Raw genomic sequence first — 14,438 nt, 5'->3', positions numbered from 1 at the left:
TTGCTCCCCAAATAGCAAAACTCATTTACTACTTTAAGTGTCTCATTTGCTAATCTGATTCCCTCAGCATCACCTGACTTAATTCGACTTCATTCCATTATCCTCGTTTTGCTTTTGTTGACGTTCATCTTATATCCTCCTTTCAAGACAATGTCCATTCGGTTCAACTGCTCTTCCAAGTCCTTTGCTGTCTCTGACCGAATTACAGTGTCATCGGCGAACCTTTTTACTTCTTCTCCATGAATTTTAATACCTACTCCGAATTTTTCTTTTGTTTCCTTTACTGCTTGCTCAATACACAGATTGAATAACATCGGGGATAGACTACAATCCTGTCTCACTCCCTTCCTAACCATTGCTTCCCTTTCATGTCCCTCGAATCTTATATCTGCAATCTGATTTCTGTACAAATTATGTAGGTTTTGTACGACGCGGCCACGTCACCGGGTTTCAGCGCCACTCCGACTACAGAGAACTGTCATTTGGTCCGGGCGCTGTGACGTCACGCCTATGACACGCGATGCTACCCCGTCTCTGTGTGCCCCGGGGTCTCCGGTTGCAGCCCGGAAACTGGCGGGCCAGGGCGACGCGTGTAAACACAGGGACCACGGAGACATCGCACTGCGCATGCGCGTAGCGTCCGCGGTCGCCTTGGTGGGGGGAGATACGCCGGGGTCGGCGCGACGTCGGCGCCGTCCCCTCAGTCTCGCGCCGACCGCCGTAGGTGGCGCTTCCTCCGTATTGGCGTGACTGACATCTGGCCAACTGCCTAGCGGCGCGCGGGTCTCACCAACAAGTTGTACGGTCCAGAGGCATGTCAGAATACGATGTGCCGACCAGCTCCGTGACTCCTCGGAATTCGTATGCTAGAATGCTGTGGTTGTCTCTGTAGGCGATGTCTAAGGGGTTAACACGGACCTTGAAATTTACCCTCGTCAGAGGAGAGGCGCTACCCGCAAAGCTGACCACTATGTGAGGTGAGTCGCGCCACAATAGTCTCTTACGATGTTACAGCTTCTAGTATTAGGCCAGCTACACTCTGAAAACTATTCGACTAGATTGTTTAGCGACGAATGTCAACGGCTGAGCGAGCCGTGTGAGGATATCTTGGCAGGACAGAATATTGTCTTGCGTCGAGACTCGTTTACAGACGTAAATTTAGCTTCAGGCGTGCCCCAGGGAAGTGTGTTGGGACGCTTGCTGTTCATAGCGTACGTTAATGAACCAGCAGTGTTAATTACCACTTTGTCGTCCGCACATATCGCACAAATGTATTCTCTTAGGGCTGCCGGCGCCAAGTTGGATTACTTGGCTTGTCGCCGGCCGCTTGTCACCTTTCCGTTGATGACAAGCTTCAAACACATTGACTTTTGCGCGCTTTACTTTTCCGCAAATACTCTATTTTGCCGTGTTGTTGTTGTTGTTGTTGTACTCTTCAGTCCTGAGACTGGTTTGATGCAGCTCTCCATGCTACTCTATCCTGTGCAAGCTGCATCATCTCCCAGTACGTACTGCAGCCTACATCCTTCTGAATCTGCATAATGTATTCATCTCTTGGTCTCCCTCTACGATTTTTACCTTCCACGCTGCCCTCCAATACTAAATTGGTGATCCCTTGATGCCCCAGAACATGTCCTACCAACCGATCCCTTCTTCTAGTCACGTTGTGCCACAGACTCCTCTTCTCCCCAATTCTATTCAATACCTCCTCATTAGTTATGCGATCTACCCATGTAATCTTCAGCATTATTCTGTAGCACCACATTTCGAAAGCTTCTATTCTCTTCTTGTCCAAACTATTTATCGTCCCTGTTTCACTTTCATACATGACTACACTCCATACAAATACATTCAGAAACGACTTCCTGACACTTAAATCCATACTCGATGTTAAGAAATTTCTCTTCTTCAGAAACGCTTTACTTGCCATTGCCAGTCTACATTTTATATCCTCTCTACTTCGACCATTAACAGTTATTTTGCTCCCCAAATAGCAAAACTCCTTTACTACTTTAAGTGTCTCATTGTCTAATTCCCTCAGCATCACCCGACTTAACTCGACTACATTATATTATTCTCGTTTTGCTTTTGTTCATGTTCATCATATATCTTCCTTTCAAGACACTGTCCATTCCGTTCGACTGCTCTTCCAAGTTCTTTGCTGTCTCTGACATAATTACAATGTCATCGGCGAACCTCAAAGTTTTTATTTCTTCTCCATGGATTTTAATACCTACTCCAAATTTTTCTTTTGTATCCTTTACTGCTTGCTCTATATACAGATTGAGTAACATCGGGGATAGGCAACAACCCTGTCTCACTCTCTTCCCAACCACTGCTTCCCTTTCGTGTCCTTCTCTTGTAACTGCCATCTGGTTTCTCTATTTTGCTGTATCGTTCCATAAACTCGAATTTTCTTTTCAAATGACTTCTCTGTAAGTTCTACACTGTTATAATAATTATCCATGCAGAGGTGACGCCACTTTACATCAGAAGGTGTCAATAGTTCCATCACTGTTTTTGCCAAAGGCTGTCCAGCGCCGGGATGTATCTTGAATGAGGAAATGCATCCCGTAATCCAATCACACAGCATCCGAATGAGTATGCCGTATTTCTTAATTTTCGACGGAGTTTATACTTTAAAATTTAACCGTCCACGCCACGGTATCGTTCCGTCATCAATTGAGATGTTTTGACTTAGATTAAAGGATTCTTTAAACTTCTTGGAAAAAATCACGAATTGCACTTTGACAAGCCGGTCGGCATTATCCGGTTTATTGTTGCTGTTGGAAAAATGTAAAAATGATTATATTTGTCCGAATCGGTTGCGGGACATCGTTTTGCGAAATATCGGTGTGTCTATCAACGGATTCGTTGACCAATAATCATCGATCCTTGCTTTTTTTACAATTCCCATCAGGATAGCAAACCCAAACCATTTTCTAAGTTCGGGTCCCGTAACGTCGACGAATATGGCATTTTTTAAATCCAGTTTCCTTCTATTGCAATTTTGACTGTAGTAGTTGTTGGTTTCGTTGCTATTATGTTCAAATAGATCGTTCCCAATATATAATTCTATCATGTCCTCGACGCTCCTTGTATCTTTGGGAAATATGTATGGACCCGGGGATCCTTCATATTTATTACTTGTCCTCGGTAAATCAAAGTCTGATCACTGTGCACTGTCTTCTTCGTCTGATTCAGCCGAATTAGATGGCCACCGTAGCGTTCGACAAACTCTTCTAGGACGTATTTCACTATCTTCTAACGATTCTGCTACACTTGCATTTTTTTGATATCCAATGTCTTCTTCCCAATCGGCGAAGTCGTCCGGAAAGTCAGACGTCCGCGCACTCATCTTAAATAATCCTAGTGTCTCTTTCGTCCGCCATGATGAAAGGGCAAAAGTAGTTATAAAATCAAAACACATGTTGACTTGTGAAACTTATGGTTACTTAAGGAAAACACCAACAGAATGCAAAACATACTAATGTGCAGTCGTTGACCACTGCACGCTACTACCAGGTGTACCGGTATGAAATGAGCGTCTTTTTTTTTGTGAAAATGAAACACTAATTTTGAATTGAACAGTAAAAACTGTTTATTCAGAGTACTGACCATTGCTTTCCATACATTTTGACCACCTTTCTGGCAATTTGTGGACACCACGCCAAAGAAATGTTCGTCTTTTGAAGCAAACCAATCAGCCACCCAATTTTCGACTTCTTCGTAGGAATCGAAGTGTTTCTCAGCCAATGCATGTCCCATTGATGAAAAAAAATTGTAGTCGGAAGGGATCTAGTCCGGGCGAAAACGGCGGGTGGGTTAGCAGCTCACAGCCAAGTGTTTTGATTCCATCCTGAACCAGTTTTGCTTTGTGTGCAGGTGCATTGTCGTGTAAAAATATTACTTTGCATGTCTTCTGGCCCATTCTGGTCTTTTTTCGGTCAATGCACAGTTCAAATTTATCATTTGTTGTCTGTAGTGATTAGTATTCACACTTTCACCGGGTTTTAGAAGCTCATGATACACCGCACCTTTCTGATCCCACCAAACACAGAGCATTGTCTTCTTGCCGAATCGATCTGGTTTTGCAGTCGATTAACCCATGATTTTTCCCGTTTAGGATTCTTAAAATAAATCCATTTCTCATCGCCTGTAACAATTCGATGCAAAATTGATTTTCTTTCACGTCTTTGAAGCAAAATTTGACAAATGGTTTTCCATCTGTCTTTCATTCACTTCATGTAGCACCTATTTTCCACACTTTTGGATCTTTCCCATAGCTTTCAAACGGTCAGAAATTGTTTGTTGTGCAACATTGAGCATTGCTGCCATTTGCTTCTGACTCAAAGTATCATCTTCATCCAATATTGCTTCAATTCGCCGTCTTCGAACTTTTTTGGTGGTCTTCCACGTTCTTCATTTCTTACATCAAAATCATTATTTCTGAACCGTTGAAACCACCTTTTGCATGTTGCTTCTGATTGAGCACGATCACCATATGCCTCGACAAGCGTTCGATGCGACTCTGCAGCACTTTTTTTCAAATGAAAACAAAAAATTAATGCTTTCCGCAAATCATCACTTTCTGGTACAAAATTCGACATTGTTAACACGATGAAAACATATGATGATGTTTATTCCATGACTTGATGTATACTAAATATCTTTGTCAGATGCCATACCAACCCAACAAAAAAAATTAAGGCTCGTTCACAACAAATGTTCCCCATCGACACATTTGTATCTTAACGCTCATTTCATACCGGTACACCTGGTATGCACACGACACCACTGTGGTGTCGCCGGACGGCAGAGTGTTAATACTAACCTCATACTTCTTACAGATATACAGTTGCGAGGGAACTTCAAAGAAGTAACTCCTTGGCGTTTTTGTTTTGAATGTTGGTATTCCGATTGCTATGGGTTAATTTATCCATTGTCTTTTTTTATTTGTAGTTCACTTTTGCTATCTGAGTTTAGATATCGTCATTTTATTGTTGGGAGATAGTGAGTGGAGCTGTGGACGCTAGAAAATAGATTTCCAGGTAGAGAAATCGGAACAGCTCCGACATATTCTTCCGTTTCAGTTCAACAGAGGGATGACAGCAGCGAAGACAGCCATAGACTTTTGTGCCGTTTATGGGGATAATACCATTGGAGTAGCATGTCGAGAAAATGGTTTTCTCGTTTTAAATGGTTCAAATGGCTCTAAGCACTATGGGACTTAACATCTGATGTCATCAGTCTCCTAGATTTAGAACTATGTAAACCTAAGGACATCACACACAACGATGCCCGAGGCAGGATTCGAATCTACGACCGTAGCCGCGTGGTTCCAGACTGAAGCGCTTAGAACCTCTCGGCCACAGCGGCCGTCGCTTTATGGTTTTCAGGAGCAGCGTTTTGACATTAGCGATTCTCCACGTTCGGTAAGATTTTTGGGGTTTAATGACGATCATTTAAACGCATTATCCACAACGGTCCACGGCAGTGTACTCGAGAACTCGCGAATGTTATGAACTGCTGTGATAATTCCACCATTGTGCCACACTTTCATGCGCTGGGGAAGATTCAATAATCAGATGTGTGGGTATCGCATGCTCTAAGCCAAAATCACAAAAGTCAACGGATGGTCATATGTGCAGCTCTGTTTGAGAACAAAACAGCAACGCCCGGTACAAAGACCTGCGTGCATTCACAAAAGAAGATGATATGCATCCGGTGGAACGGACACAGTGTACCATCACTGATGACATTTATTGTAAACACCTGAGACGTCTTTCAGATACAATTAAAAAAAAAAAGGACCGGAAGACTGCGTGAAGTGACGCTACTACACAACAATGCCCGCCCGCATTCTACTAGACCGACGAAACACACCATATAGGGGTTGCGCTGGAAAAGCACTCAGCACCCACCTTATTCACCTCATCTCCCGCCCTCACATTTTCATCTTTTCGCTCTCTATCGAACGACATTCAAGGAACTTCCTTTTCTGATCATAATACGCTTCGAACATGACACGACGAACTCTTTCGCCTCAGAACGACATGATCTGTACAGTCACTGAATCGAAATGTACCGCGGCATTGGCAGATTGTTGTAAATAGTGAAGGAGGATAAATTGTTGATGAGTAAAATTTTTAGTACGCGTATACATTGTATTTATTAAACTTATGGAAAAAAGCTGCGAACTTACGCACTAACGTAATACATACTACGAGGTTGGTTTGATACGTATGGTAAAAGATCAAGATACATGTTCGTTTCGGAAACAACTCACATCACTTCTCGACATAGTCTGCTTTGAGGGATATACAGGGTGTTACTAAAAGAGCGAGGATACATGCATCCACCCTCAGTCGCATGGAATCCCTGATGTGCTGATGCAGCCCTGGAGAATGGCGTATTGTATCACAGCCGTCCACAATACGAACACGAAGAGTCTCTACATTTGGTAGCGGGGTTGCGTAGACAAGAGCTTTCAAATGCCCCCATAAATGAAAGTCAAGAGGGTTGAGGTCAGGAGAGCGTGGAGGCCATGGAATTGGTCCGCCTCTACCAATCCATCGGTCACCGAATCTGTTGTTGAGAAGCGTACGAACACTTCGACTGAAATGTGCAGGAGCTCCATCGTGCATGAACCACATGTTGTGTCGTACTTGTAAAGGCACATGTTCTACCAGCACAGGTAGAGTATCCTGTATGAAATCATGATAACGTGCTCCATTGAGCGTAGGTGGACGAAACAAAAATGAGCTCTAATATAGAAATTAAGCGTTTCCGGACACATGTCCACATAACATCTTTTCTTCATTTTTGTGTGAGGAATGTTTCCCGAAAGTTTCGCTGTACCTTTTTGTAACACCCTGTATACTAGGTCCAGCGATCCTCCAGCATTTTCATCTTATCGGAAAAACTGGTTATGTGAAACTCAGCAAAATACTCGTTGACAGCATCAGTTACTTCCTTAGTTGATGAAAATTGCTTACCAGCAAGCCAAAGCTTTAAGTTAGGGAACAGGAAGAAATCTCTTCATGTATGTCTGGTGGATACGGTAGGTGAGAAACCAAATGAAAGCCCAATTCATAGCCTTTCTTGATTGTTATCGCTGATGTGCGGGATAGTGCATTATTCTGGTGAAATCCCACTAATTTTGCGTCTCAACCTTGGTCTTTTTCCAGCCAACTCAAGTTTCAGACGATCCTATTATGCATAATCCAGGTGAAAGTGCTTTTTTTTTTTTGCTGTTTTGCCTTTTTCAAGTAATCCATGAGGATTATTCCTTGCAAATACAAAAAAAGAAAAAAAACGGTGGTCATCAGCTTACCAGATCTTAACATGGTCTTCGTCTTCTTCGCTGCACTTCCACCAGCCTTGTCCATTCTTTTGACAGCAGTTCTAACTCTGGTGTGTAATGGAGCGTCCAGGTTTAATCAACAGTGACAAATCAGCACAAAAAGGTTTGCGGACTGCGATTAAACATCGCCAGACATTGTGTTGAGGTGTTGTGTCGGATGTGTGTTTTGTCGACTGTAGGCAATCGCGACACCCACCTCGCACACAGCTTCTTCATAGTCAGTTCTCCGTGTAGAATGATATGCCCTCTCTCAAAATGGTTCAGATGGCTCTGAGCACTATGGGACTTAACATCTGAGGTCATCAGTCACCCAGAACGTATAACTACTTAAACCTAACTAACCTAACGATATCACACACATCCATGCCCGAGGCAGGATTCGAACCTGCGACCGTAGCAGTCGCGAGGATCCGAGCAGAAGCGGCGCTCGCTCAGTTGAGGTGCCTATAGTGTCAGCAATACCTTAAATTTTTATTCGGCGGTCTTGCTTTCCGTATCGCCTACTTTGTTAATGTTTTCCTTTGTGCTGACACCAATTGGACGGTCAGAGTGCGCTTCGTCTCCGGTGCTTGACTGACCACGTTCAGATTCTTTAATTGAGAAGTGAATTGTCTTCAGTGATAGTATAGAATCCGCATGAACGTTATCCAATTCTGTTTTGGTTTGTGCTGTAACCCAATCCTTCAAATGAAAACTGCCCTAAACTCTGTTTTCTCCACGTTCAATCCCAGTTGACACACTGACCAATTCTCATGACTGTCAATAATGGACTGTACCCTGTCCACTGACGAAATTCTTAATACGACCTTTTAAACAATCAGGCTTAGCAACCACGATGGCTCAACAAAAACGTTCTATTCTTTCACGAAAATTTACCAGGTTTGACAAATTACCCTTGTACATTGGCGGGCAAAGTATCTTTTATCGAATGCTGTACTACGCATCAAAGTGACAAAAATAGATGACAGCATTTTTCAACATGTAACTATGTTGAAAAATACTGTCATCTACTGAGAACTGGTAACTTAGTAGCCAACGTTCGGAAAGTTGTACCAATCGTGTAATTTCTGGAAGAAAGATATGCGCTTCCTGGTCTTGTAGCTATTCGAGAACCGCTGTGTACGTCGTTTCAGTTTGCCATTGTGAGATCTTTCTTTGGTCGAACTGTTCGTACCATTTCACTACGGCAGTAGGCGACACTGCATTTGGTGCGTATACCGCCAGAATGTCGTGCAGAATCTATGGGCGATTTGGACGTATCGCCCACAGGAATTGTAATGTCCAGCGAACTTCAACTCTGTAGGACGTTCCAGGTATAGCGCAACTTCCCTCGCGCCGGCCGCTGTGGCCAAGCTGTTCTAGGCGCTTCAGTCCGGAACCGCACTGCTGGTGCGGTCGCAGGTTCGAATCCTGCCTCCGTCATGGATGTGTCTGATGACGTTAAGTTAGTTAGGTTTACGTAGTTCTAAGTATAGGGCACTGATGACCTTAGATGTTAAGTACCAAACTGCTTACAAGGGAACCTCGCCATCGCACCCCCCTCAGATTTAGTTATAAGTTGGCACAGTGGATAGGCCTTGAAAAACTGAACACAGATCAACCGAGAAAGCAGGAAAGAAGTTGTGTGGAACTACGAAAAAGATTAGCAAAATATACAAACTGAGTAGTCCATGCGCAAGATATGCAACATCAAGGTTAGTGTGAGCTCAGGAGCGCCGTGGTCCCGTGGTTAGCGTGAGCAGCTGCGGATCGAGAGGATCTGAGTTCCAGTTTTCCCCCAAGTGAAAAGTTTAATTTTTTATATACTTCGCTCTTCAAAATTCCAGGATATCTTCAGATTTCCTTGGACATCTGCAGGAATTGACGGTCTACACACGGAAAAATTTGAAAACGTTAAAAACATATGTTTTGACAGAGCACAGGGAAAACTGTGCGACTGTGAAACTGTTGCATTCATTTGTTGCAGTTTATGTGACACACTCTTATGTTTTCATCACTTTTTTGAGAGTGATTATCACATCCACAAGAAAACCTAAATCGGGCAAGGTAGAAGAATCTTTTTACCGATTCGCCAAGTGAACAAGTTAGGTGGGTCGACAACATATTCCTATCATGCGACGCACATGCCGTCACTAGTGTCGTATAGAACATATCAGACGTGTTTTCCTGTGGAGGAATCGGTTGACCTATGACCTTGCGATCAAATGTTTTCGGTTCCCACTGGAGAGGCACGTCCTTTCGTCTACTAATCGCACGGTTTTGCGGTGCGGCCGCAAAACACAGACACTAAACTAATTACAGTGAACAGAGACGTCAATGAACGAATGGATAGATCATAACTTTGCGAAAATAAAGAAAATAAAATTTTCACTAAGACTTGAACCAAGGACCTCTCAATCCGCAGCTGCTCACGCTAACCACGGGACCACGGCGCTCCTGATTTCATACTGCCCTTGATGTTGCCTATCTGTCGCATGAACTACTCAGTTTGTATATTTTGCTAATTTTTTTCGTAGTTCCATACAACTTCTTCCTGTTTTCTCGATTGATCTGTGTTCAGTTTTTCAAGGCCTATCCACTGTGTCAACTTATAACAAAATCTGAGGGGGGGTGCGATGGGGAGTTCCCTTGTTAGAGCCGTTTGACCTTCCCTCGCACACTGTGAAGCACCTGTTATCCGTACTGAAGCAGACCTGTCTGCAGCAAATACGCAACTTGTATTTTCTTCCAATAATGCGTCACTCTTGTAGCACAATGCGTAACTTACTTTCTAAAGTCAGTACGTCCAGGGTGATAATTATTGAATTATATGAAAAAAAAATCTGAATTAGCTGCAAACAACGACGCACGCACACGCTTTATAGAACATGTAAACGTCATTACATATATTCGGACTTAGGTTACGACACTTTCGATATGCCTGCCACCATTGGCGGTGATGTGGCGCGGGTGAATAGCGAAATTCTGCACGACCTGCTGAAGTGTCGGAACATCGATGCTAAGGTTGACCCCCTGAACGGCTGCTTTCAGCTCAGCAATGGTTTTGGGGTTATTGACGTACACCTTGTCTTTAATACAGCCACACAAAAAGAAGTTGCATGTGTTCACACCCGGAGAATATGGGAGCGAGTCGAGGCCCATGTCAGCGGCCTCTGGGTACCCCAGAGCGACAATGCGGTCCACAAAATGCTTCTCCAGAACACCAAACACACCCCTGCTTCTATAGAGTCGAGCTCAGTCTTGCGTGGACCACATCTGGTCGAAATCACGGTCACTTTGGATAATGAGGATGAAATCATCTTCCAAAACCTTCACGTAGCGTTGGTAGTCACCATGCCATCGAGGAATAACGCACCGATTCTTCCATGACTGGATATTGCACACCACACAGTCACCCGTTGAGGGTGAAGAGACTTCTCGATCATGAAATGCGGAATCTAAGTCCACCAAATGCGCCAATTTTGCTTATTGACGAACCCATCCAAATAAAAGTGGGCTTCGTCGCTAAATTAAACCATAGAGCGCATACTAATTCCCATCACGCCCCACCGCTAACTGCACAATTTGAGCCGGCCGAAGTGGCCGTGTTGTTCTAGGCGCTGCAGTCTGGAACCGCGAGACCGCTACGGTCGCAGGTTCGAATCCTGCCTCGCGCGTGGATGTGTGTGATGTCCTTAGGTTAGTTAGGTTTAACTAGTTCTAAGTTGTAGGGGACTAATGACCTCAGAAGTTGAGTCCCATAGTGCTCAGAGCCATTTGAACCATTTTTACAATTTGAACTTCCTAACGCAAAAGTTTCAGACGTTATGACGAATTTATTTCATACAGTTCAATACCTGTCAACCTGTGTGTGTGTGTGAAATCTTATCGGACTTAACTGCAAAGGTCATCAGTCTCTAGGCTTACACCCTACTTAACCTAAATTATCCTAAGGACAAACACGCACACCCATGCCCGAGGGAGGACTCGAACCTCCGCCGGGGCCAGCCGCACAGTCCATGACTGCAGCGCCTAAGACCGCTCGGCTAATCCCGCGCGGCTGTCAACCTGTATCTAGAATGAAATACTGTCCGAAAGACGCTGGGAAAATATGCACTGTGTGGCGCAAAGATCAGAAACTTCCTTTCAGAAATGTAAAATTTTTCGCTACAGAAAACCCAAAAAATGAATCTAATAACTAGTATCACAGAGTAACTATTGGAAACAGTCTGCTCGTACATAGAGGCAACAATTTGCTGAGATACAAAGACGAAGAACTTGATTGACTCAGTCTTAAATAGGGTAGGTGACAAAAATGGTTCAAATGGCTCTGAGCACTATGGGACTCAACTGCTAAGGTCATAAGTCCCCTAGAACTTACAACTACTTAAACCTAACTAACCTAAGGACAACACACACATCCATGCCCGAGGCAGGATTCGAACCTGCGACCGTAGCGGTCGCGCGGTTTCAGACTGTAGCGCCAGAACCGCTCGGCCACCAGCGGCCGGCCATGATTACTCAAATATTAAAACTATGTGAGTGTATAAAACAGAAATTTTCTACAACTAATAGCTCAGTCTACTACGTTGTATGGACAAAACGGTGAACGTGACGAAAAGACCGAATAAAGGGAGGGGAAAAAAGACGTCCATGGAATGTGGGTGTGGAACAGTTATAATGAACTAACTAGGTTAACGATGACAGGAGTAATAACTAGCTGCTATTGAATATCGGTGAGAAATGCAACTGTTCATTAAGAACCAGGTCGTTAGTCTTTCATTGGTGTTTATTCATTCCCAGTATTTCAAGTAACGTTAGTTTTCTCCCTTCAGTTCGTTTATAGCGAACCTCACATTTCACATCTTCCTTTTTCAGTCTCCGACCCCTTTCATACTCAGTCTAGTAGTTGTAGCCCTGCCTTGTTGACCTAAAAATAATCTGCCGCACAGATTGCAGGAGATTCTATAAATTTCACTGTTTTAAAAGTGGAATCTTATCTTCACTGTTGAACAAAAGGTGAGCAACAGTGTTCCTAGTGTAAAAAACTGGAGTATATTTCCTGATTTTAATTTCCTGGCGAGAAAGCTAAAATCGAACAGTCATTTCAACTGAAAGGTGTTCCAGTAACCACTAAACGTCAACAGTTCGCAGAATTTGTCACTAACCTACCAAATCTAAATTTGTGTTCTGAAGAATTCCAAATTTTAAATAAGGGAATTGAATATATACCGAAATCCAATATTTCCGAAAAACAGCTAGACACACTGAATTCTTGACAAAAATTAAAAACACCTGCAACCGTCCTTATGATTTTATTTTGTCGCAACCAGTTTCGACGCTTCACTGCGTCATCTTCAGGCTGTTTTGATGCGGTGCAGTTGGATACGATCCCTGAAGACGCAATGAAGCGTCGAAACTGGTAGCGACAAAATAAAATCATAAGGACGGCTGCAGATATTTTTATTTTCTGTCAAGATAGTAAACGGCCGTCGTCCCAGAGACGTCCTGCTAAAAGGATGAACAAAGAAAAGACATACCTAAACTGGATCTTTAATATTCTTTGTCAAACGATGTGTGTGCGAAACATTCGGTCGTTATGTGGACTATCTGTTTAGCATTAAGTTATCTGACTACAGCCTAAGAAGCCGAAAGCCGGTTCACAACGAACTAATAAATATTATTGTGGGACGTTTAATTATTAATAATTATTATATGATTATACTTGATGCAAATTACAAATGGTTATAATTTAACTTTAGAAAGCTTGAACATTCTTAAGAAATTAGTTGCAATACAAATTTGTGCAGCAAACCATCTGATTCAATTACAGAGTAACCTGTCGTATGTTGAACTGCAAGTTCACTGTCATAACGAGTCATGCACCATCCTCCTGAGACTCTAGATAACTGCAATACAGTACCTAAGCGTTGGAAAAGCGCCCTCTGCTTGCAGAGAGGGGACCGTTGTAATTCATAAAAGATTTCCTAAGTATTGCATGTAACACTGATGAACGTAACACGGTTATAATACTTTAAAAGAACTTTGTAAGACAAGTATCACAAAATTTTTGTGTAATTGTTTTGTAGGGATCCTAATTGGTGCATAGTTATAGCGCTCTAAAATGCCCTCTGCGGAATGATATAACAACTAAAGATGTTCTAAATGTGGCAAATGAAACATCTATGAAGACACTATTATTAAAAACTTTAAAAGATCTTTACAACGTCTAAAAATTTCTCCTCCTTCCACCTGAGGATCAAACAGCCAGTAGCGTTGAATAGTGCCCTCTATGAACTGCAATAATTCATACACAATAACGCTCTTAACGTTTTAAAGGAATCAGGGCTCTAATATCATTGCCTCTTATTTGGTGGTTGCAGAGTTACCACTGCCCCACGCCGAACATTGAATTTAATGATATTAAAGCTCCGATATTTTATATTTTATGTTGTGGAACATTTTTATGTACCATAGAGGGCACCTTTGAGCGCTGCTGGCACTATGATCACCAAATGGAAGAAGGAGAAATTTTTTTATTCAAATGAAATGACAATTTCAAAGACTTTACTGGTCTTGAACAGATATGATTTTATGTTTATAGACTGAAGCGGCGAGTGAAAATTTGTACTAAGGCCGGGAATAAATAAAAATTGATGTTTTAAAACTCTTAACAATTTTTAATAATAATGTACTCATCGATGTTTCATTTGTTATATTTAGGACCATCTTTTGATTATTGCGTCAATCCATAGGAGGGACTTTTGAGCGCTATTAAGTTTGCACCACTTAGGATACCTATGCCATAGTTTTTAAATTATGGTAATTGTTGTATAAAGTTCTTTTAAAATATTCTAGCAATGTTAATCACTTTACTCGCAGTATGTTGTCTAGACAAATGTATTTCCTAAATATCATTGTACCATTTTTTCTTGGAACTGCGACATGTTTGCGTCAGTGTATTTCATGCGCTAAGAGCGCTCAATATCTCAACCTAAGCGGTCTCGCGCATTAATATGCACGAGATTGCGACGAAAATCATGTTGCTTCCGAAATTAAGGCGGTTGTCCCACTCAACTTCCATTTTCATACC

At 42.6% G+C, this 14,438-nt stretch overlaps 1 long non-coding RNA gene across 1 annotated transcript in view; it reads left to right on the top strand.

Moving 5' to 3' along the window:
* Window positions 1-736: 736 nt before the first annotated feature.
* Window positions 737-14,438, top strand: part of LOC126428333 (uncharacterized) — a 444,734-nt gene continuing 431,032 nt past the window's right edge. The window contains exon 1 of the long non-coding RNA XR_007576823.1: window positions 737-977. This is a non-coding gene — a long non-coding RNA (uncharacterized LOC126428333). The remainder of the gene's footprint in view (window positions 978-14,438) is intronic.

Source organism: Schistocerca serialis, chromosome 12, assembly GCF_023864345.2.
Source record: "Schistocerca serialis cubense isolate TAMUIC-IGC-003099 chromosome 12, iqSchSeri2.2, whole genome shotgun sequence".
Lineage (NCBI taxonomy): Eukaryota > Metazoa > Arthropoda > Insecta > Orthoptera > Acrididae > Schistocerca > Schistocerca serialis.
Note: the sequence above shows the minus strand (reverse complement) of the source record. Positions and strands in the feature narration are given on the sequence as shown.